At 49.5% G+C, this 21,245-nt stretch overlaps 1 pseudogene; it reads left to right on the top strand.

Moving 5' to 3' along the window:
• Positions 1-671: 671 nt before the first annotated feature.
• The window catches only part of LOC123346658, a 93,736-nt pseudogene continuing 73,162 nt past the window's right edge, over positions 672-21,245 (top strand).

The raw sequence follows: 21,245 nt of genomic DNA, 5'->3' as shown, positions 1-21,245 counted from the left end.
CTATTCTTAGCAAAGAGACACTTTTCTTCTAGCTTATTCTATCCTTAGGGGCTATAACATTATAACAAGGGCAATGCAAAGTTTCTACATGAGGCTGTGATACAAAGTTTCCATATACCAAGGCTAATCAGTTCAAGGTTTCTATATGAGGCTTTGATACAAAGTCTCATGAAAACAGAGGTCGCACGGGGGTAGACCCACTACAAGTTTAGATGAAGAGGCACAATGTAAAGTCAAATGAAAATTATCAGAGATTTATCTACAGAAGCCCATCATTGGGGAATCATGGGGGGGCTGGCCGGCCCTGCTGTTCTCCTGTTCTACAGGAACAGAGGTGACTCTAGGTACCAGAGCCATCAATCCATCACCTCTCTCCAGTGCGCCATTCAGTCAAAAAACAAACAAAACAAAAAAACTTAAGAAAAAAAAAGTCTCCCAAGTTCCAGTTACTGCAGCAAAATGTCTTCAAAAGATCAGACAAAGGTATTACCAGTGACACGCCCAGAATATCAACTAGAAACCGATTCGGGAAGGCAGTGAGCAATTCCAAGTGGCTGAAGGCTTAGTGCAGAGAGACAAGAGAGATGCCTGAGAGCTCGAATAAGGTGTCTGGGTTTTATTGCTGGAGCCTACATTGTGCATAAAAGAACCTGTGGCGATGGGTATCTGCAATGGGTGCCACCAACCCAGATATGCGGGGGGACTGCATGATATGTGAGAGGGATTCAGTGGGGTCCAGCCCATCTTCTGTGCTGGCGGGAGTTGATCCTGAATGTATTTTTAGTGAAGGGTTGGTGGGGGGAGTCGGATTCACTCATCTATGGGTGTAACCATTGGGTAGGCTGTGGGAGTGCGGTGCCCCCTAGTGGCTGGTTCCACTTACTCCCAAGTAGCCAATGAGGTAGTTCCCTTGGCTCAAGGGGGTTGGTACTTGTGGGGCTACAGGCCCAGGGTACAATCTCTGCGGCGGTAGTGGTGGTGGTGGTGGTGGGTATTGTAAATATAGCATTTAAAGCAGCCAATTCTTTTTTTTTTTTTAGATTGGAGATATACTAATCTCCTAGAACTGGAAGGGACCTTGAAAGGTCATCGAGTCCAGCCCCCTGCCTTCACTAGCAGGACCAATTTTTGCCCCAGATCCCTATGTGGCCCCTCAAGGATTGAACTCACAACCCTGGGTTTAGCAGGCCAATGCTTAAACCACTGAGCTATCCCTCCTCCCCAATCCTGCTGCTGCTAGAGAAAACTCAGCTGCCATCTTGGGAAGTGTGGGGTGCAGGATTTAGATTGTACATTTACCTTTTATTTTCTTTGGTAAAAATCTGCCCTTTTATGCCTAGCACTTAAAATCGATCTTTCTGTAGATAATAAATCTATTTTATATGTTACCAAAAACAGTGTGTTTTGATGGACGTGCCTGGGAAATCTTAGCTCAGTTTACAAAAGCTGATGCATGTCTTCTTCACATTGAAGGGGCGGGGGCGTGGACTGGGTAATGAACGTACACTGGTCAGGCTTCTGGCCAGGACAAGATGGTACAACTCTGGGGAATAAGGCTGGGACCTGGGGTGAATCGGCTGGTTCCTTTCTCTGTGTGATTCATGATTGGCTCTGGGAGCATTCAGACAATTTAGCTGGGTGTGGGGCTCCCCCTGCTGTTCTGCTGAGTGATAACAGCACCTGGAGGGGGTTGTTTCTTGTCACTAGCAAAGCATTGTGAGAGACACCCTAGGTTGGAGAGTTAAGGGGGCACAGCAGTACCCCAGTTCCAGATTGTGCCCCGGGGATCCTGTCACAAAGAGAGCACCAGGTCTGCTGACCAATCAGAACTTAGAATCAACTAACACAGTTTGAACCCTGTTTAACTCCTGCCTGTGAACAGAGATGGGTTGGGCTTTAACCTTCAACCTTAGAGCAGTAAAGACACTCCCTTCACCATAAACTCCAGTGGAGCAGGACAAAGGCTGTTTATTACTGAAGAAATTAAAAGGAGAGTTTCCCTTTGGAGCATGAGATGAAGAATATAATGCTTATTATGACAGAATTTAGCAGTTCTTGAGGAGTAAGAAGCTGAGCCTCTCTGAAATTCTCATTGCCTCCAGCCAGATTGGGGGCACTTGGATATTTGACTCTGCTGCCACCAACACTGGCACCCTAGGAGGACTTCTTTGGGGGAGGATCGTTATCTCTAAACCGGAACAAGGGTGTGGTAGGGACTGAAATTCACCATAGCATTCCAGTTCCTTTTCTACTTTTGCTTTTGGACAGCATCAAGAGAGACACTTCAGTGTCCAATAAAAAATAAACATCATTTTGGCAGAAATACGGAAGGAAAGACCAGGATTCAACTCGTTGTCTCTGTAATATCTTAGTAAGAATTATTTTTTCAGTCTCATCACTGAAATAGTCACTGACAATGTAAACTAACGAGAGGAGAATGGATGAGGCTTTTAGAAAACCTTGGAACACCAGAGAGAGCTCAAAACTGTTCCAAAGCTTATTTCCAGGATGTATCAGGTAGGTGAGCTTCTGTCACTTGAATGCCATCTCCCTTGTTCTTTGATATCTCCTAGTAGACATTTATTCCCTGTGTGAATTATTAACTGCAAAATGATCTAATAATCCCAGGATAGATGTGTCTGACTCTAAATACAAACTTTGCATTTGAACTATATATTCAAAATGATACATGAGCTATTTTCCCCTCTCCTTTCAGTGTAATGTAACTCCAGACTATTCTGGGTATTTGATTTAAGAATCTATTTCTTTGCTCTGATGTTTTAGTCAAGAGAACTGGACCTGATCTTGCTCTCAATGCCTTCAAAGGGAGATTTGCTATGAATTAATTTACTGTATATTTCTGTTTTGTAAAGTAAGTTACAAGCTCTTGCAAATCTAATTTTATGAAGCATCTTCCTCTGTGTTCCATGTTACTTATAACTTTGTTTATGGGACTGAATCATTTTGCTTCTGATATGTCGAAAGAAAATAAATGGGTAAAAAAAATACAAATGAGAATCTCTCTTTCTGACACGCACGCTTTCTAATTCCTTAAATCTTTTTTCTCCATTGGTAGAATTTCTAGCAACTTTTACACCGACCTGACCTTTTTTTTTTAACATGGATTTTGTAGGGATGGGGAAAAATCAGACTTGTAAAGAAATCACCTTTTCAACTTTAATTGAACGTCTGTTCTAACTTCATAATATGAAAGAGTTCACGTAACAATGTATTTATTTACTGTGCCCTCTTTAATGTTTGACTTTAATGATTTAATGTTTTTCAGTATTGTACTCACTATGATCATTTTTTCCTCCTTCCTGTTTTCTAGATCAAGTTACAGTGAAGATGAAGGTTCTCTCATTCTGCCACAGCTCCAGAGCCTGCTTCCCTCTCCCTGGGTTTATTATTTTCTTCTTTACTTGTTATGTTCACAGGATGGAATCAGGTAGGAATCTGCCGTGTCTGCTGTTCCTTAAAGGATTTATTTAGGCCACTGAAGTATCTTAACAACATGCTGCACTCAAAGTCAATAGAACTAACAGTGTGTGAATTTAATCAAACAGCAAGATCAGCACCATCATTATTCAATCTTTGCTCTGATTGTGTTGCTGCCGGGTTATTTTATTTGCTCTTGGAATAGTGCCCAGGTCTGTTTCTTCACACAAGTATTTTTAAAAGATTGTCAAAGATGCCCAAAGCATTGGGTGGACACTTACTGAAGTGTTTAATAATCACAATAATAAATAAAATAAAATAACTTAGTGGGTTTCAGATGTAAAAAAGATCAGAGCCCTAGTTTGAAACTGATGTGCACAAAAACATAAGATGAACCAGAATATATTGATGTCATGTGACTTTTTTAAATTGGGCCTGTTCGCTAATACATATATGTTAGGTGTAGTATACACCATATTATTAGGCATTATGTGCATGGTAGTCCTATAATATACATTAGAGACAGAGAGCGAGAGAGAGAGTTGGGAAGTTGAGTTAACTGAATGTATGATGGTTTTCCCACAATTCTGTTCACCAATATCTAATATCCCACAACTCTTTACAAATCTGAAGTTAGCCTTCACAATAGAAAATAGGAAGCCTATCAAAGCCATGAAAGATGTGCCCTAGCACTCGTTGGGATGTACCTCAACACCCATCAGGTTTGGAATGTGATATCCAGAAATGGTGGGTTGGATCTTACATGACTATTAAAGTGCTTTTTCACTTGTAAACAGCTGTGGTATAAGTGGGTTTGGGGTGTATTTTTCTAGCACACCTTTTGTGTAAAGTGAGTATACTGCAAGATAAGACTCGCTTCCTGGGAGGAAGATGTATATGGCTCCTTTATGTCGTGCATTGTTTTGTCTTTAGACAATAATGTTCACTAAGTTTGGTTATTTGGTCTCTTGAGCATGCGAAGTATTGAACCACACTTGTCCAAAAATTAGCTCTAGCAATGTGGCCATGTCTCAGGAACACCTTGTTGAAAGAACACCAAATATGGCCCACCAACCCTACCCTTATTCCTGCTGAGGCCCAGCAAATGTCATGGCAACGTCAGTAAGCGTGTCAATTTGAGAACACTCAGGAAAATGGGCTGTTAAATAGTAAGCTTGTCTCAGCTACACATCAAAAATGTCCATTACCATTTCTCTGCCTCAGTTTCTCTGATGTGTGACTGTGACATGGACTGAATACACCTGTCTTCAGCTTCCCATCCCGGGTCAACACTGTGTGCCTCTCTCATGCACTGAGCCTACCAATTCTTAGCTCCCCACTGTGCTCTGTGCCTGGGCCATGCGCTGAACTTGTCTGTTATCAGCTCCACGCCCCATCTCAGAGCTGTGTGCCTGTGCCATACACTGAGGCTGAGTTTTCTCATAACAGAGCCCCAGTCCCGCTGCCCATGAGCGCTGTTTTCTCTTAAACATTCAGGCTGAAATGTTCCATGCTGGTGTTTGTCCCTGGCTGAAGTTTTTGGAAAGTTTGTCTGAAATGGAACCTCTTGGCTGTGTCCTTCATATCAAATTGCCATTTTCCTCTGACCTGCTTTTTGTTGTTGTTACTTTCATGGTGCATTTTCCAGCAAAGTTCACAGTGATTGGACCCTCTGACTCTGTCACTGCCATCCTGGGTCAGGAAACTGTGTTACCCTGTCACCTGTCCCCCAGCATGAGTGCTGCAAACATGGAGGTGAGATGGTTCCGATCTGAGTTTGCATCCTTTGTGCACCTGTATCGTGATGGGAAGGATCAGTATGAAGGGCAGAGGCCAGAGTATCACAGAAGGACAGAGCTTTTGAAAGCCGGACTCGGAGATGGGATTGTTCCCCTGAGGATTCTCAATATCAGACAGGCTGATGAAGGACGATACCTCTGTTTTGTTCAAGATGATACTTTTTATGGAGAAACTGTATTGGAACTGCGAGTAGCAGGTCAGTAGCTCCTGTCAGTTTTAGCTGTGTGTGGTCTGCAGGCTTTATTCTTCCCTATTACAAGTGTAACTCCCTGATTATGAAATATTTCACAATAACACAATGTATCTAACTTTCGGCAAACAGCCACTTTCATACCAGGAAAACTGGAAACTTTGAAAGTTGGAAACTTTCCCACCATGTTGTTAAAAACATTTTCAGGATGGCCAAGGCACTTTCTCACCCAATCTTGACTGACCCCAAAGAGGTCTTTAGTCAAGAGGGGAAAGACTTCTGGACACACATGGCCTTCCAGTTGCTCTGCAGTCATTTCTAGGATGTGTGGCTAAGATGGGACTGACCATCTTATTGGTTCACTGTTGGTTGTTCCTGACAGGTGTACTTAAAATCAAATGCAGTATTCTTATTTGCTAAGACTGTATAATGGTGGTGGGTGTGATGGGTTCCCCTGGGATACTATTTGGAACTGAGGTAAAGCTGAGCCCTCTGTCTCACCAATCTGGGTTCCCTCTTGCACCGTGATGTTGTGACAAGCTGCAAAACCCTCCACACTTGAACTCACACCAACATCCACAGGCAGGGACCACACCCATCTTTGTGCATGAATGCATCTGGCCAGGCACCCATGAACCAGCAATAGCGAAGCTTCAGCCAAAACACCCCCCAGATCCCCAACCTAGGACCCTGGATCTGTATCGTCCTGCCCTGGTCAAAAGTCTGACCAGTAAAGATTATTACAATTACCCACTTCGCCCCTCCCTCGATATGGAGAGGAATATACACAAAAACCTTTTGTTAAATGGCTGAGACTCCACTCAAACCACACTATTTTAGGTAATATATATATAATAGATTTATGAACTACAGAAAGATAGATTTTAAGTGATTATAAGTAATAGCAAAGAGATCAAGTTGATTATTAAGCAAATAAACAAAAACTCAATCTAAGCCTAATACACCACACAGGATTTGAATCAAAAAGTGCCTCATCCTGTTAGATAGTACAAGCAGTTTATAGATGTTTCATACACAGGCAGGGTTTCCACCTTTCCCACCTGGGACCATCACTTCCCCAGTTCAAAGTCTGTGCTCTTCCAGAGGTATATCCAGATGTTGAGTTGTGGGGCAAGTGAGGCCAATTGGTGATGTCACTTCCCCCTTTTACAGTTTCTTTTATATGGCGGGAACCCCTTTGTTCCAAGTTCCTAGCCCAGTTTGTAGGAAAATACAGATATCAGAATGGAATTCAGTATCATGGGTCTAGTCACATGCCCCTGAATGCTTGATGAGTCATGGCAGCCATTATCCATAGTCTGTCTGAAGTGTCCCCCGGTGAGAACAGGACTTTTCCATGGCCCACTGTTTTTGCTGATGGGCCATTAGCACTGTCTAGCATCTTCACTGTTGTACCTGAAAGGCTAGTTGTGGCTGTTACTCAGGGCAAGCACATTTGAAATACAGATGCATAGTCAATATTAATAACTCCAGATACAAGTATGATACATACATACACATAGGATAATCATTCAGCCAATCATAACTTTTCCATTGACACCTTACATGACACATCTTGTACAAGATGCAACATAATTATATCATACTTATACCATAATCATATTACTATGGTGGATATGGAGTGCAGAGTGTCCTAGTGGGGAGGGGAAATTATGCATTTATCATTCTTAGACAAGACTGAGCATTTTTCCCCTGCTCTTTAACACTTTCACCATGAACCAATTAGATTTTTGTTTAAATAACTAGATCTATCCAATGCACTAATGATCAGATTTTCTAAAGTTCAGATCCTATTCAGTTATCTACATTGTAATATTTCCAAAGGTGTCAGCACTCAGTTGCTCCTGTGTTGAGATGACTGACTCAGTGAAACTATTTTAAATATTTTTGTATGAGTATTGGGATTTCAGACATTGCAGTATTCATTTATCCCATCTACTGACTACCCACATGAATTAGTGCTTTCTAGTGTGAGTAAGGGATCCACAAACTGTCCCTTCTGCTTTATTAACATATGGAATTGACACCTTTATGTATTTTCCCCTTAGGTCTAGGCTCTGCTCCTCTCATCTCTGTGGAGGGTCACCAGGATGGAGGGATTCGGGTGGTTTGTCTATCAGCTGGTTGGTACCCAGAGCCTGAAGTGCTGTGGAAAGATCTCAGTGGGCGAGATTTACCATCACTCTCTGAAACAACATCCCGAGGCGATAATGACCTGTTTGAAACAGAAAGTGCGATTGTTGTGAAAAAACATTCAAACCAAAACTTGTCCTGTTGCATCAGGAACACCGTCCTCAATCAAGAAAAGGAATCAGCAGTGTATATAGCAGGTCAGTTACCATCCAAATCACACACTGAACTCACCACCACTAGAAACTAAACAAAACATGGGAAGAAAAGAACTGAAACATCTGTGTTGGATATCTCATAATCCATGCATAAACACAGAAGATAGTGTTTTTACAGGGTTACATTTTAAGGAATTTAATCCCCTTAATTGTGAGTGTTCAGACTATCAATATTTTGAATTTCATGTAAATTTAATCTTAAGTTTGACTTTCCTGATATTCTAGTGTGCGTGCGTGTGTGCACACGCATGCACGCACACACACACCTTCCAACCTTTTTGAGAGGGAACTTTCACTCAATCCACTGATGCAGTAGGTTCCTGTAACCTTAAATTCACCTTAATGATTTTTTTTGAATGTGGTAAATTTTGTACTCAGGCTTGATTGTGAGCTGTAGAGCCCTGTAAACCCAGGGCCGGCTCCAGGCACCAGCATACCAAGCACGTGCTTGGGGCAGCACCTTGGGAGGGGGCGGCGATCGGAGTTTGTTTTTGTTGTTTTTGGTTTGGCCAGGCAGCGCTGGGGGGCGCGGGGACTTGGGCAGCGCAACGCGGTGCGGGGTGGGCGGGGACTTGGGCTGTGTAGGGACTTGGGCCGGGAGGCGCTGCACTCTTTTTTTTTTTTTTTTTTTTGCTTGGGGCGGCAAAAATGTTAGAGCAGGTGTGATGACAGAAACAGCTTCCGCTCCTGATTCCCTACTTCGGCTGCCCTGAGCATGTGCACCCAAATTGAGCACGCCCAGTAACCTCTGCTGTCGCCACTGCCCTCTCTCTGCCCTCACTTCTACTGCCTGCTCTTTGTGGGGGTTTAAAAGGCTCGAGGGGGCAAATCGCAGCGGGGGGGCTGCCAGGGTCTGAGCAGGGGGCAGAAATTTACTGGCTGGTGGGGTCAAGCTGCTGTAGGTAGCGGCTGGAGAGGGGCTAAGGGGGAAAATCGGGGGTCGGGGGTGGGAGCCGTGGTTAAGCCCGGGGGTGGGGAGACGCTGCCAGACCCTGTGCGGGGACAAAACCCCCGTTTAGGGACGGCGTGGGGGGGAACAGTGGCCCCTCGGGATGAGCCACCTGCTGCGCTCGCAGATCTGGGGGTGTCGGGGTTGGGGGGGGCACAGGCTGTTTTCGTTCTGCTCCCGGGACACCGCGTGTCAGCCCAAGAGCAGGGGCGGGTTCCTGGGGCTGGGCCTTAAAGGCACCGGCAGCCCAATTCCTAGACTGTCAAAGCTTAGACACCGCAGCTCCTCTCTAGCCTATACAAGTGCTGCGGGGCTGTTACTGCTCCAGCCAGGAGACTGAATGCGGGGAAGTATTGTACAGACGCCCCCTCCCTCCCTCAAACTCTGCCTCTCAGATTTTGACTATGTAAAAGAGTCTTCTATCAGTTTCTATGTCTCTATGAAATCACTGCAGCTCCTTTCTCTTATACAACGTGCTGATTTGGTAACTCCCTCCCAGAGCCCACATGTCTGTACCCCCTCCTGTACCCCAATCCCCTGCCCCAGGTCAGAGCCTGTACCCGTCACTCAAACTCTACATAGCCTGCAACCCTACTGCACCGCCAACTCCATCCCAGAGCCTGCACCCCAAACAGGGCCGGATTAACCTTTTGTGGGCCCCCATTGTGGAAATGTGGACATGGGGCAGGGGGGCAGAGTCCTCAGAGCGAGGGGCTGCCCAGGGGCAATGGGAGATGGGTCATGGTACGGCAGGGACAGCCCCACTCCACCCAGCCCAGTACAAGGGCACTGTTTACAAACCGGGAGCTGCCAGACACACACTGTCCAGCCCAGCCCTGCACTGCCATCGTGCTTCTTCCCCTTGGGGGTGGGCCCATGCTGCACCATGCTACCCCCTGCTCAGCACCCCTCTGGCTCCCTAAGCGCAGTGCCACACCACCGTTCTGGCTCCCTACGCGCAGTGCCACACCACCCAGAGACCCCCACAAACCCCCTGCCCAGCACCCCTCCGACTCCCTATGCCCAGTGCCACACCACCCAGAGACCCCCACAAATCCCCTGCCCTGAACCCCTCTGACTCCCTTCACCCAGTGCTGCACCATCCAGAGACCCCCACAAACCCCCCTGCCCAGTGCACTCCCAGATCACTCCCCCACCCACTCAGAGCCCCTGCCCGGCACCCCTCCGACTCTAGGCCCAGTGCCACACCACCCAGAGGGTACGTCTACACTACGGGACTATTCCGAATTTGCATAAACCGGTTGTGTAAAACAGATTTTATAAAATCGAGTGCGCGCGGCCACACTAAACACATTAAATCGGTGGTGTGCGTCCATGGTCCGAGGCTAGCGTCGATTTCTGGAGCGTTGCACTGTGGGTAGCTATCCCGTAGCTATCCCATAGTTCCCGCAGCCTCCCCCGCCCCTTGGCATTTCCGGGTTGAGATCCCAGTGCCTGATGGGGCAAAAATCATTGTCGCGGGTGGTTCTGGGTACAGCCTCACCCCTCCCTCCCTGAGCAGCAGACAACCGTTTCGCGCCTTTTTTTGCTTGGTGAACTGTGCAGATGCCATAGCACAGCAAGCATGGACCCTGCTCAGCTCCATACCGCAATCGTGAATGTTTTAAACACCTCGCGCACTCTCGTGCAGTCTATGGTGAACCAGGACCTTGAATCCGAGGCGAGGAGGAGGCGGATACGGCAGCGCGGCGATGACAGTGATGAGGACGTAGACACAGAATTCTCTCAAACCGCGGGCCCCTGCGCTTTGGAGATCCTGATGGTAATGGGGCAGATTCTATCCATTGAACGCCGATTTTGGGCCCGGGAAACAAGCACTGACTGGTGGGACCGCATTGTGTTGCAGGTGTGGGACGATTCCCAGTGGCTGCGAAACTTTCGCATGCGTAAGGGCACTTTCATGGAACTTTGTGACTTGCTTGCCCCTGCCCTGAAACGCCATAATACCAAGATGAGAGCAGCCCTCACAGTAGAGAAGCGAGTGGCGATAGCCCTGTGGAAGCTTGCAACGCCAGACAGCTACCGGTCAGTCGGGAATCAATTTGGAGTTGGAAAATCAACTGTGGGGGCTGCTGTGATGCAAGTAGCCAAAGCAATCACTAAGCTGCTGCTACGAAAGGTTGTGACTCTGGGAAACGTGCAGGCCATAGTGGATGGCTTTGCTGCAATGGGATTCCCTAACTGTGGGGGGGCGATAGATGGAACCCATATCCCTATCTTGGCACCGCAGCGCCAGGGCACCCAGTATGTAAACCGGAAGGGGTACTTTTCAATGGTGCTGCAAGCACTGGTAGATCACAAGGGACGTTTCACAAACATCCACGTGGGATGGCCAGGGAGGGTTCATGACGCTCGCGTCTTCAGAAGCACTACTCTGTTTAAACGGCTGCAGCAAGGGAATTACTTCCCAGACCAGAAAATAACAGTTGGGGATGTTGAAATGCCTGTCGTTATCCTGGGGGACCCAGCCTACCCCTTGATGCCATGGCTCATGAAGCCATACACAGGCAGCCTGGACAGTGGTCAGGATCTGTTCAATTACAGGCTGAGCAAGTGCAGAATGGTGGTGGAATGTGCATTTGGCCGTTTAAAGGCGCGCTGGCGGACATTACTGACTCGCTCAGACCTCAGCCAAACCAATGTCCCCTATGTTATTACTGCTTGCTGTATTCTCCACAATCTCTGTGAGAGTAAGGGGGAGACCTTTATGGCGGGGTGGGAGGCTGAGGCAAATCACCTGGCTGCTGATTATGCGCAGCCAGACACCAGGGAGATTAGAAGAGCACACCAGGAAGCGGTGCGCATCAGAGAAGCTTTGAAAACGAGCTTCATCAATGGCCAGGGTACAGTGTGACTGCTGTGTTTGTTGATGAACACCCAACCCCCTTGATTGACTCAGTCCCTGTAAGCAACTCCCCCTCCCCCTTCGAGTACAGCTTACTTATGCAAATAAAGCCACTCTCATTTAAAAAGCATGAATTCTTTATTGATTCATTATAAAAAGAGGGAGAGAAGTAAGGGTGTGGTTTGGGAGGAGGATAGGAGGGATGGAGAAGGCCATTAAAAAAAAATTCACAGTAACGACATCCTTCTGGTTGGGCTGTCCACGGGGGTGGAGTGGGCGGGTGCACGGAGCCTCCCCCCACGCATTCTTACACGTCTGGGTGAGGAGGATGTGGAACATGGTGAGGGTTGAGGGTGGTTATACAGGGGCTGCAGCGGCACTCTGTGATCCTGCTGCCGTTCCTGAAGCTCCACAAGACGCCGGAGCATGTCAGTTTGATCACGCAGCAGCCCCAGAGTTGCATCCCGCCACCACTGATCTTCCTGCCGCCACCGCTGATTTTCCTGCCGGTCTTCCTGCCGCCACCTCTCATCTCGGTTGTCCCTCCTGTCCTCACGTTCACTGGCCTCTTTCCTGTAATTTGAAACCACGTCCTTCCACTCATTCAGATGAGCTCTTTCATTGCGTGTAACTTCCATAATATCCGAGAACATCTCATCTCGCGTCTTCTTTTTCCTCCGCCTTATCTGTGCTAGCCTTTGGGATGGAGGAGGGATGGTTGAAAAATTGGCAGCTGCATGAGGGAGATAAATATTTAGAAAGATACATTTTACAGAACAATGGTTATACTCTTTCCCAGTGAACAGCACTATTCACCTAGCACATGTGATTTCCCTACAAGGTCGCATTTTTCATCTTCATAGTGAGTGCTTGCAGCTCTGGAGTTACAGATCTCACAGACACAGGTCCAGGCATCAGAATTCAGCTTGCATGCGGCCATGGTAAGCCACTGTCTTTCGGCTTCTGTAGTGATTTACCCCTCCCCCACAACGCATGGCTAATACCACGCTAGCTCCCTGCTAATCAACAACCTTCCCACCCCCCCCCACCCCCCACCCACTGTGTGTCTGGTAGCTTGGGGAAGATCGCCGGTGACCAAACACAGAAAAGATCATCGGCATTTCACTCCTCCCCTCCCCCCGCTTCGCTACGTGCAGGAAATTTTTTTTTTTAAGCTGCTGCAGTCCACGGACCCAGTAGAAAAATGGCCACCCCCCTTACTTAAATTCCTGATTTTTAACCAGGTTATCCTGAACGATATCACTTTGCTGAGGATAACAGAACAAGATAAAGAGCGGATGCTTCTTGAATGCCAGCAGTCACCGGGACCATACGCTGCTATGCTTTGCCACGCAATGATACCTGATTACTTGCTACATGCATGGCGTGGTAAAGTGTCCTACCATGGTGGGCGGAACAAGGCTGCCTTGCCCAGAAACCTTCTGCAAAGGCTTCTGGAGTACCTACAGGAGCGCTTCATCGAGATGTCCCTGGAGGATTTCCTCTCAATCCCCGGACATATTAACAAACTTTTCTAAGTAACTATACTGTCTGCGAATGCATCCCAAGTCCTCAGGGCAAATCAATCATTAAAAAAGGCTTGCTTAAAAAACAATGTTTGCTATTTGCAAAGGTACACTCACCAGAGCTCCCTTCCATGGCGTCATTGTCTGGGATAGTGGCTTGTGAGGGCTGGGAGGACGGTAATTCCGTCAGGGTGATAAAAAGCTCCTGGCTGCTGGGGCTCACGGAGTGCTGTGTGCTCTCTGCTAGGTCTTCCTCCTCTTCTTCATCTTCATCTTCCCCGTCTGCATAATCCTCAGCCATGGCAGAGATTACAACCCCCACCTCGGAATCCACGATCAGGGGTGGGGTACTTGTGGCGCAGCCTCCTAAAATTGCATGCAGCTCAGCATAGAAGCGGCATGTTTTTCGACCTGCCCCGGACCTTCCGTTTGCTTCTTTGGTTTTCTGGTAGGCTTGTCTGAGCTCCTTAACTTTCACTCTGCACTGCACTGAGTCCCTGCTGTGGCCTTTATCCGTCATAGCCTTAGAAATTCTTTCAAATACTTTTTCATTTCGTCTTTTGGAACGCAGTTCTGTTAGCACTGTTATCTGTTATCTCCCCAGATAGCGATCAGATCCAGTACCTCCCATGCAGTCCATGCTGGGGCTCTTTTACAATTCTCAGGAGACTGCATTGTTAACTGCAGATGAGCTGTGCGTGGTCACCTGTGCTGATGAGATCTCCACGCTGGGGAAGCAGGAAATGAATTTCAAAAGTTCGCAGGGCTTTTCCTGTCTACCTGGCCAGTGCATCCGAGTTGAGAATGCTGTCCAGAGCGGTCAGTGGTGCACTGTGGGATACCGCCCGGAGGCCAATACCGTCGATCAGCGGCCACACTAACCCTAATCCGATATGGTAATACCGATACTAGCGTTACTCCTCTCGTTAGGGAGGAGTACAGAAACCGGTTTAAAGAGCCATTAAAATCGATATAAGGTGCCTCCTAGTGTGGACGGTTGTGGCGTTAAATCGGTTTTACGCTCCTAAAACCGATTTAAACGCCTAGTGTAGACCAGGTCAGAGACTCCCACAAACCCCCATGCCCAGTGCCTTCCCAGACCACTCCCCTACCCACTCAGAACACCCCCCCCCACAGATTCTCTCACTGCCAGTGCCCCCCTAGCTGAAGATCCCCACAGCCCTCCCACAACTGCACAGTGCTCTGCACCTCCCCACCCAGAGCCCCCCCATAGATCCTCTACAGCAGTGGTATAGCCAGGTTCTAACATCAGGGGAGCAAACACATAAAAAGAGGCACCACCCAACATATCAAATTACTAATTACATACTTTTAAATTTGTTATACATATTTATTTTGTACTTAAAATAAAAACACAAGAATGATCCAGCCACAGAAGGATTTGCACAGCCGGCATTTTGCAGGAGAATTTTAGATTATACTTACATATACTTTTGATTCTAGAAAGTAAACAACAGAATACAGTAGCTTATAATTGTCACAGGTTTAAAAAAAACTGGCCATTTTTTCCAGTTACTAATTTCATTTTAAAATCAATCAATGAAATGCACTTTATTTATAATAGATCATAATACAAAAGTCACCAAAAAGGCATAACAAATACAAGTTTTATGAGAATTGGTGAGCAAAGATCTCATAGCTCTTCAGGGTTGGACAAAGCAGTAATTTCGCTTAAAGTAGCTTTATTCATTTAAGACACACACACGCACACCTCTCTCTCTTCCTGCTTTCCTATCAGCAGTTCTGTTACTACAGGAATGAAGTCTAGACATCCTTTAAAAAGGACAGTTACCTGTTCCGTAACTGGTGTTCTTTGAGATGTGTTGCTCCGGTCTATTCCACAGTAGGCTTGCCACGTGCACCGGTGCCGGAAATTTTTGGAGCACTGCTGCGACCCCTGGAGTGGCGCCTCTATAGCACTATAAGGGGAGCTGCGCACTCCCCCCATCCTCAGTTCCTTCTTGCCAGACAACTCTGACAGAGGGGAAGGAGGCTAGGATGTGGACTAGACAAGAGCAACACATCTCGAAGAACGCCAGTTACGGAACAGGTAACTGTCCTTTCTTCTTCGAGTGACTGCTCCTGTGTATTCCACAGTAGGTGACTCCAAGCTATATCTGATGTAGGTGGGTAGGAGTTTAAGGGTTATCAGGATGGAGTACCACCCTACCAAACCCGGCGTCATCCTGTGCTTGGGAGACGATCGCATAGTGCGAGGAAAAAAAGTGTGGACAGATGACCACATAGCAGCCCTAAATATGTCCTGGATAGGGATGTGGGTGACATAGGCGGCCGACGAGGCTTGCGCTCTCGTAGAATGCACCTTCACTATAGGCAGTGGGGTAACCCCTGCCAAGTCGTAACATGTGCGTATGCACAAGGTGATCCAGCAGGAAATGTGCTGGATGGAAACTGGTTGCCCCCTAATCCGCTTGGCCAACGCAACGAATAGTTGCAAGGACTTCCTGAACAGCCTGGTTCGGTACAGGTAGAAGGCCAGCACTCTACGTACGTCTAGCTTGTGTAGGCGGCCTTCCTCGTTGGAGGAATGGGGCTTAGGACAGAGTACCGGTAGGAAAATGTCCCGATCCATATGGAAGGCCGAGACCACCTTTGGGAGAAAAGCGGGGTGTGGGCGAAGCTGGACCTTATCTTTGTGGAAAATCATACACGGGGGTTCCAAGGTCAAGTCTCTAAGCTCCGAGACCTGACGGGCTGAGGTGATAGCCACCAAGAATGCCACTTTCCAGGATAGGTGGGACCAGCAACACGTGACCAAGGGTTCAAAGGGAGGACCCGCGAGGCGGGATAACACTAGGTTCAGATCCCATTGTGGGACCGGGACCCTGGCGTATGGGAATGCACAATCTAGGCCCTTTAAAAGCAGAAGGTCATCTGGTGGGAGAACACTGATTGACCTTGCACCGGAGGGTGGAAGGCCGAAATGGCCACTAAATGAACCCTAACGGAGGCAGGAGCTAGCCCTTGGGTTCTAAGGGACAGGAGGTAATCGAGAATAAGCTATAGGGATGCAGATGATGGGAAGGTACCCCACTCCCCTGCCCACCTGGAGAACCTAGACCATTTAGCAAGGAACGTCCGCCGTGTGGATGGCTTTCTGCTCTCCAGCAGGATTCGTCGTACATCCTCCGAACATCTTCCCTCCTCCTGGTTTAACCATGGTGCAGCCACGCTGTCAGGTGGAGCGTTGCCAGGTTGGGATGGAGAAGGCATCCCCTGTCCTGGGAGAGGAGGTCCGGACAAAGTGGCAGCCTTCGCGGGGGGGGCCGCTAAATGCTGCAGAAGGGTCCCATACCAATGTTGATGGGCCCAATCCGGGGCTATGAGGATAACCCTCGACCTGTCTGTCCTTATTTTCTGCAGAACATCGCCTATCCGGGGGAAGGGTGGAAAGGCATAGAGCAGTTGTCCTGACCACCGGAGGGGGAATGCGTCTGAGATCACCTCCCTTTCTGCCCCTGCCCTGGAGCAGAACTGGGGGCAGCACCTGTTCTGGGCGGTAGCGAAGAGGTCGACCTGGGGAGCTCCCCACTCTTCGAAGAGCAGATGGGCGACCTCCCAGTGGAGTGACCGCTCGTACTGGTGGGAAAACACCCTGCTGAGGTGATCGGCTTGCACGTTGCGTGCGCCAGGTAGGTGGAAGGCCCGTAGGGAGATATCGTGGGCTATACAAAACTCCCAGAGGTCCAGGGCTTCGTGGCACAGGGCCAAGGAGCGCATGTCCCGCTGCCTGTTGATGTAATACATTGCGGCCGTGTTGTCCGTGAGGACTCTGACCACCTTCCCACGAAGGTGCAAACTGAACGCTATGCACCCCAGGCTTACTGCCCTGAGCTCCCTTATGTATATGTGCAGAGACAATTTCAAGGTCTACCACCTGCCTTGGGTTTGAATGTCCCCTATATGGGCTCCCCAGCCCAGGTCCGAGGCATCCAACACCGTGTCTAGTGAGGGAGGAGTGTCCTGGAAGGGGATCCCATTTAGCATATTGCTCGGGAGGGACCACCATTGCAGCGCGGCCACCACGTGGGGTGGCATCGTGACTACCTTGTCCAGGCTGTCCCTGGACTGGGAATACTGGGAGGCCAACCAGAGTTGGAGGGGCCTCATTCTGAGTCTGGCATGTCGCACCACGGACGTGCATGCTGCCATATGACCCAGGAGTTGAAGGCACGCCCTTGCTGTCGTCACGGGGAAGATCGTGACTAAGGCTACGAGACTTTTGAGTGTCTCGAATCTGTCCCGGAGAAGAGAGGCTGTGGCCTATACAGAGTCTAGCAGAGCCTCTATGAAGTGTATGCACTGGGCCGGTATCAACGTGGACTTGGCCTCATTCACCACAAGGCCCAGACCCGCACACGTGGACAGCAGGAATTGCATCTGGGCCTGCACCTGGGACTGAGAGCTGCCCTTGAGGAGCCAATCGACCAGATAAGGGAAAATTTGCAGCCTGTTCCTCCGGAGGTGGGCTGCCACCACTGCCATGCATTTAGTAAAAACCCTGGGGGCTGTGGAAAGGCCGAAGGGGAGGACTGCAAACTGGTAATGGTCCCACCCTACCAGGAAGCGGAGGAAGCACTTGTGACCCTCAAAAATATGGATGTGGAAATACGCATCCTGGAGGTCCAGGGATGCAAACCAATCCCCTGGGTCTAAGGGGGGGGGGTGATGGAGGTCAGGGATACCATGCGGAACTTGTAGCAGACCATAAACCTGTTGAGGTTCCACAGGTCGAGGATGGGCCAGAGCCCGCCTTTTACCTTTGGGATCAGGAAGTATTGGGACTAAAATCCCTTGCCCTGAAATTCCGCTGGTACCCTCTCCACCGCACCCAGGTTGAGAAGGTGTGCCACCTCTTGGTTTAGGAGGGTGGCATGTTCTTTGAGTGCTTGCTTATATCGATTCCAATTAGGTGTGCGCACGCCGCGTGCATGATCATCGGAATATTTTTACCCTAGCAGCACTCAGTGGGTCGGCTGGGTCACCCCCTGGAGTGGCGCCGCTATGGCACCGGATATATACCCCTGCCAACCCAACGGCACCTCAGTTCCTTCTTACCGCCCGAGACAATCGTTGGAACAGCGGAGTGCGGCTTAGCTGATCTCCACTTCCCTGGCTTACTCGTAGTTCTTTATTGATAGTTGTGTATATAGTTCAAGTTTTTACAGTTGTAGTTAGTTTTAGTCGTTTGTATATATAGTTAGTGTATATAGTTGCGGGGGGATTGGGGATTAGCCCCTTCCCTCCACCCCGGTACTGGGGCCCATGCTCGGGTCACCAGGATTCAAACCGTGCTCGATGTGCCAAAAGACGATGACAATGGGGGATCCCCATGACTCCTGCCTTAAGTGCCTCAGGAAATCCCACCTTCCCGACAAGTGCCGCATTTGTAAGGCATTCAAGCCGAGGACCAAGAAGGAGCGGGACTTTCGTCTCAGGTAGCTCCTGATGGAGGCAGCTCTTAGTCCAGCACCCTCGGCAATGAGCGCTGAACAATCCACATCCGTAAGAAGCGCTCCTTTGGCTCCAGATCGCTCCAGTACCGCGAAGGTGCCCCGGCACCGACCAATGTTGGCTCGGCACCACTTCCTGTCCCCGCCGCCCAGGAAGCAACATAAGGCTCCTGCTTCTTCAGCACCTTCCGCACCGCAGACGGAGCACCTACCTAAAATGGATCGCCCAGCACTGAGACCCGCCGCGGCACCATCGATTCCGGTCCTGCAAGGGCCGTCGAATCCGGTGCCCGAAAGCTCCTCGGCTCACGCTGTGGTCGAGCTCGCTATTCCATCGACCCCGTAGACCTTTTCCACAGCGAGGGAATTGATCACAATGACGGAGACCGCGCTGCCTCAGCCCCCAGCACCACCAGTGTGGGTCATTCATTCCATTGGCAACCCTGCCCTGCTGAGGCCGCCCTCCATGGGAACCACTGAGACGCGCCAATCAAGATCTTGGTCCCACTGGCGTTCTTGGTCCCGTCGCCGATCCCGGTCCCGATGCTGCTCGCAGTCCCGGCACCACTCTCCATCGCGATACTGGTCACACTCACGGCACTACTCAGCCTCCCATTCGCCTGCCCGGTACACCCGGTACCACTCAAGCTCCCGGCACCGCTCATCTCGCAGCCATTCTAGGAGAAGGGGATCAAGATCCTGGTCGACCTCCCGACACCGATATGGTCGTAGGTCCCGGTCTCGTTCGCGGTACCATTACAGCTTCCGGTACCGCTCCCCGGTGCCAACCCAAGAAAGACCAACCCGAGATGTGGCTCCTTCTCAAGGTCTCTCAGCACCCCCTTGGCCGTCGAGACACACCTCGGTGTCATCTCATGCTAGTAGCGCTTCCTATGCACAGGACAGTGACTCAGACGTGCCCAGCCATGTGTTCCCGGAGAGCCAAGGCCACGAGCAAGGCCCCCATCAGTGGTCTTTCTGGACACCTTGGGCATACCACCAAGCCCAAGGTGCTCCCCCAGATGCACCACGGTCTGCCCCATCAGAACACCAGGTGCCAGAGGTGACCATAAGCCGCCCCCCCCATGGGTACGGATGAGGCTTTGGTTCCACCGGCAGACACCCAGGCCCCACCTGAGCTTGACGCCGCCCCTCAAGAACAGGAGCCCCCACAGGACCCTCTTGTCCCTGGCCTCTCCTCTTCCTCCTCACCAGATGAGATGGTGGTGGGGACGTCCTCCTCTGGCCCTCCTCCAATTGATCTGAGGGCTCATCAAGACCTTCCGAGACGGGTGGCTCAGAATATGAATCTACAGATGGAGGAGGTCCCTGAAATAGAGGATCCAGTGGTGGACATCTTATCAGCAGACACCCCTACAAGAGTGGCCCTGCCTTTTATTCGCCTATACAAGCGAATGCTGATACCATCTGGCAATCCCCAACCTCTATCCCCCCCTCAGCCAGGGGAGTAGAGCGGAAGTACATGGTGCCCTCTAAAGGGTACGAATATCTGTACGTGCACCCTCCTCCTTGCTCCGTAGTAGTGCAACCAGTCAACAAGAGGGAACGCCATGGCCAGCAAGCTCTTGCTCCCAAGTCCAAAGAGGCTAGGCGCATGGGCTTGTTGGGCCGCAAAATATATTCTGCTGGGGGCCTCCAACTTTAGGGTGGCAAACCAGCAAGCTCTACTCAGTCGCTACTATTACAATACCTGGGCGTCTATGGGAAATTTCATGGAACTGGTTCCCCAAGACTCCCGCCAGGAGTTTACAGCCCTATTGGAAGAGGGAAAGAAGGTAGCGAGAACCTCCCTCCAAGCTTCATTGGACGTAGCCGACTCTGCAGCCAGGACTCTGGCTTCAGGAGTGGCGATGAGATGAATTTCCTGGCTTCAGGTGTCAGGCCTTCCACCTGAATTACAGAAAACTATACAAGACTTGCCCTTTGAAGGCCAGGGGCTATTTTTGGAAAAGACTGACCCTAGGCTGCAAAGCCTAAAGGACAGCAAAATAATCATGTGCTCACTGGGGATGCACACCCCAGTGACCCAGCACAGGTCCTTCCACCCTCAGCCTCGCTACACTTACCCCCCACCTAGGCCACGACAGGACTTCGGCAGAAGACGTGGCCGGGGAATCGCAGAAGGCAGTCTGGGCCCCAAAGGAGTCAAAATCAGGGCCCCCCTAAACCACCGGTGGGGCCAAAACAGAACTTTTGAAGGGACGCCTGAGGACGGCGCGCCAGTTGTTTCCCTGGATCCTTTCCCACTCTTCTACAACCGCCTCTCTCATTTCCTCCCTGCGTGGGTTCTGCGCACGGTGGAAGTGGGATACCACCTTCAGTTTGTTTCGCCTCCACCTTCCCACCCACCCCCCTCATCCCTCTTCAGGGACCCCTCTCACGAGCAATTCCTCTTACAAGAGGTACAGACCCTCCTAACCATTGGAGCCATAGAGGAGGTAACGAAAGACTTGAGGGGCAAAGGGTTTTATTCCCGCTACTTCCTAATCTCCAAGGCAAAGGGGGGGGGTCTAAGTTCGATCCTAGACCTGTGAGGACTCAACAAGTTCATGATAAAGTTGAAGTTCTGCATGGTATCCCTGGGGACCATT

This window comes from Mauremys mutica, chromosome 12, assembly GCF_020497125.1.
Source record: "Mauremys mutica isolate MM-2020 ecotype Southern chromosome 12, ASM2049712v1, whole genome shotgun sequence".
NCBI classification, from domain to species: domain Eukaryota; kingdom Metazoa; phylum Chordata; order Testudines; family Geoemydidae; genus Mauremys; species Mauremys mutica.
Note: the sequence above shows the minus strand (reverse complement) of the source record. Positions and strands in the feature narration are given on the sequence as shown.